Source organism: Serinus canaria, chromosome 25 (assembly GCF_022539315.1).
Source record: "Serinus canaria isolate serCan28SL12 chromosome 25, serCan2020, whole genome shotgun sequence".
Lineage (NCBI taxonomy): Eukaryota > Metazoa > Chordata > Aves > Passeriformes > Fringillidae > Serinus > Serinus canaria.
This window is the reverse complement of record NC_066338.1, coordinates 1,664,455-1,668,436: the sequence shown is the minus strand read 5'-3', so window position 1 is coordinate 1,668,436 and position 3,982 is coordinate 1,664,455.

Genomic DNA, 3,982 nt, shown 5'->3' with positions numbered 1-3,982 from the left:
CGGCTCTGAGCCACAGGACATGGAACAAAAACTTAGCTGCATTTCCCAGGTTTGTAAAACTCACCAACCCTAGATCTAGGAGTCAGTTTTCAGGAGGTACTTGGCACTCTCAAAAAGCCCAAGTTGGCACTGCTGCCAGCTTGTGTCTGGGAGGCATCCTGCGCAATGCGGAATTTTAGGAGAGAGTAGGATGCTCCGAGCCACAGGCCCTGGAACAACCAATGCTGCCCCTTTTTCCTGGAAACATAGCTCACCAACCCTGGTTCTAGGTTTCAGATTGCAGGAGGTACTTGCCATTCTCAAACCAGCCCAAGTTGCCACTGGTGCCAGCTTGCGTCTGGGAGGCATCCTGCGCAATGCGGAATTGTTTGAGCCAGAAGGCTGCTCAGAGCCACAGGCCCTGGAACGCCAACAACGCCTGTTGTCCTGGAGAAACAAGACTCACCAACCCTGGTTCTAGGTGTCAGTTTTCAGGAGGTACTTGGCACTCTCACACAAGGCCAAGTTGGCACTGGTGCCTGTTGCTAACATATTTTAATAAAAAATCCTTTACTTTGGATTTTTCCTTTCCTTAGAGCTGAGTAGCCTCAGGAACAACGGTAAACAGTTCTTATCTGCTGCCCCGGAATGCCACGGGAAAATCTGTGATTGACCCCGTCAAACTGTTTGCAATTAAGAGCCTATCGCAATTCACCTGTTCGGCCTGTCTCGGGCTGAGAAGACTTCAGTTTACACATTCCTATGCTATTCTTAGCTTAGCCTTGTAGTGAAACCTTACTCTTTACACTTTTAGTATAATTTCTATATCTTATATAACATTTTATAATAAATCAAAGCCTTCTGATACATGGAGTCAAGGTTGTCGTCTCTTCCGTCATCCTGAGACCTCAGAAAACCCCTGTAATAGGTGCCAGCTTGGTCCTGGGAGGCATCCTGCACAATGCTGAATTTTAGGAGCCAGAAGGCTGCTCTGAGCCACAAGCCCTGCAACAGCAATGCAACGCTGCCCGTGTTCCCTGGGAAACAAGACTCACCAACCCAGGTTCATGGTGTCAGTTTTCAAGAGGTACTTGGCACTCTCAAACCAGCCCAAGTTGGCACTGGTGCCAGCTTGTTCCTGGGAGGCATCCTGCAATATGCGGAATTTTAGGAGCCAGAAGGCTGCTCTGAGCCACAGGCCCTGGAACAAAAACCGCCCCTTTTCCCTGGGAAATAAAACACACCAACCCTAGTTGATGGTGTCAGTTTGCAGGAGGTACTTGGCACTCTCAAACCAGCTTAAATTGGCACTGGTGCCAGCTTGTTCCTGGGAGGCATCCTGCAATATGCGGAATTTTAGGAGCCAGAAGGCTGCTCTGAGCCAACAGCCCTGGAACACAAACGCTGCCCCTTTTCCCAGGTAAGCAAAACTCACCAACCCTAGTTGATGGTGTCAGTTTGCAGGAGGTACTTGGCACTCTCAAACCAGCCCAAGTTGGCACTGGTGCCAGCTTGGTCCTGGGAGGCATCCTGCGATATGCGGAATTTTAAAAGCCAGAAGGCTGCTCTGAGCCACAGCCCCTAGAACACAAAAACCGCCCCTTTTCCCTGGAAACAAACTCACCAACCCTAGTTCATGGTGTCAGTTTGCAGGAGGTACTTGGCACTCTCAAACCAGCTTAAATTGGCACTGGTGCCAGCTTGGTCCTGGGAGGCATCCTGCAATATGCGGAATTTTAAGAGCCAGAAGGCTGCTCTGAGCCACAGCCCTGGAACACCAACGCTGCCCTTTTCCCTGGAAACTAAAACTCACCAACCCTAGTTCATGGTGTCAGTTTGCAGGAGGTACTTGGCACTCTCAAACCAGCCCAAGTTGGCACTGGTGCCAGCTTGGTCCTGGGAGGCATCCTGCGATATGCGGAATTTTAAAAGCCAGAAGGCTGCTCTGAGCCACAGGCCCTGGAACAAAAACGCGCCCCTTTTCCCAGGTAAGCAAAACTCACCAACCCTAGTTGATGGTGTCAGTTTGCAGGAGGTACTTGGCACTCTCAAACCAGCCCAAGTTGGCACTGGTGCCAGCGTGGTCCTGGGAGGCATCCTGCGATATGCGGAATTTTAAAAGCCAGAAGGCTGCTCTGAGCCACAGGCCCTGGAACACAAAAACCGCCCCTTTTCCCGGGAAGAAACTCACTAACCCTAGTTCATGGTGTCAGTTTGCAGGAGGTACTTGGCACTCTCAAACCAGCCTGAGTTGGCACTGGTGCCAGCTTGTCCTGGGAGGCATCCTGCGATATGCGGAATTTTAGGAGCCAGAAGGCTGCTCTGAGCCACAGGCCCTGCAACACCAACGCTGCCCCTTTTCCCTGGTAAGCAAAACTCACCAACCCTAGTTGATGGTGTCAGTTTGCAGGAGGTACTTGGCACTCTCAAACCAGCCCAAGTTGGCACTGGTGCCAGCTTGGTCCTGGGAGGCATCCTGCGATATGCGGAATTTTAAAAGCCAGAAGGCTGCTCTGAGCCACCGCCCTGGAACAAAAACCGCCCCTTTTCCCAGGTAAGCAAAACTCACTAACCCTAGTTGATGGTGTCAGTTTGCAGGAGGTACTTGGCACTCTCAAACCAGCCCAAGTTGGCACTGGTGCCAGCTTGGTCCTGGGAGGCATCCTGCGATATGCGGAATTTTAAAAGCCAGAAGGCTGCTCTGAGCCACAGCCCCTAGAACACAAAAACCACCCCTTTTCCCTGGGAAATAAAACTCACCAACCCTAGTTGATGGTGTCAGTTTGCAGGAGGTACTTGGCACTCTCAAACCAGCCCAAGTTGGCACTGGTGCCAGCTTGGTCCTGGGAGGCATCCTGCGATATGCGGAATTTTAAAAGCCAGAAGGCTACTCTGAGCCACCGGCCCTGGAACAAAACCTGCCCCTTTTCCCAGGTAAGCAAAATTCACTAACCCTAGTTGATGGTGTCAGTTTGCAGGAGGTACTTGGCACTCTCAAACCAGCCCAAGTTGGCACTGGTGCCAGCTTGTTCCTGGGAGGCATCCTGCGATATGCGGAATTTTAAAAGCCAGAAGGCTGCTCTGAGCCACAGCCCCTAGAACACAAAAACCGCCCCTTTTCCCTGGGAAATAAAACTCACCAACCCTAGTTGATGGTGTCAGTTTGCAGGAGGTACTTGGCACTCTCAAACCAGCCCAAGTTGGCACTCGTGCCAGCTTGGTTCTGGTAGGCATCCTGCGATATGCGGAATTTTTAAAGCCAGAAGGCTGCTCTGAGCCACCGGCCCTGGAACAAAAACGCTGCCCCTTTTCCCAGGTAAGCAAAACTCACCAACCCTAGTTGATGGTGTCAGTTTGCAGGAGGTACTTGGCACTCTCAAACCAGCCCAAGTTGGCACTCGTGCCAGCTTGGTTCTGGTAGGCATCCTGCGATATGCGGAATTTTTAAAGCCAGAAGGCTGCTCTGAGCCACCGCCCCTAGAACACAAAAACCGCCCCTTTTCCCTGGGAAATAAAACTCACCAACCCTAGTTCATGGTGTCAGTTTGCAGGAGGTACTTGGCACTCTCAAACCAGCCCAAGTTGGCACTGGTGCCAGCTTGGTTCTGGGAGGCATCCTGCGATATGCGGAATTTTTAAAGCCAGAAGGCTGCTCTGAGCCACCGGCCCTGGAACAAAAAAACCGCCCCATTTCCCTGGGAAATAAAACTCACCAACCCTAGTTCATGGTATCAGTTTGCAGGCGGTACTTGGCACTCTCAAACCAGCCTGAGTTGGCACTGGTGCCAGCTTGGTCCTGGGAGGCATCCTGCGATATGCGGAATTTTAAAAGCCAGAAGGCTGCTCTGAGCCACCAGCCCTGGAACAAAAAAACGCCCCTTTTCCCAGGTAAGCAAAACTCACTAACCCTAGTTGATGGTGTCAGTTTGCAGGAGGTACTTGGCACTCTCAAACCAGCCCAAGTTGGCACTCGTGCCAGCTTGGTTCTGGGAGGCATCCTGCG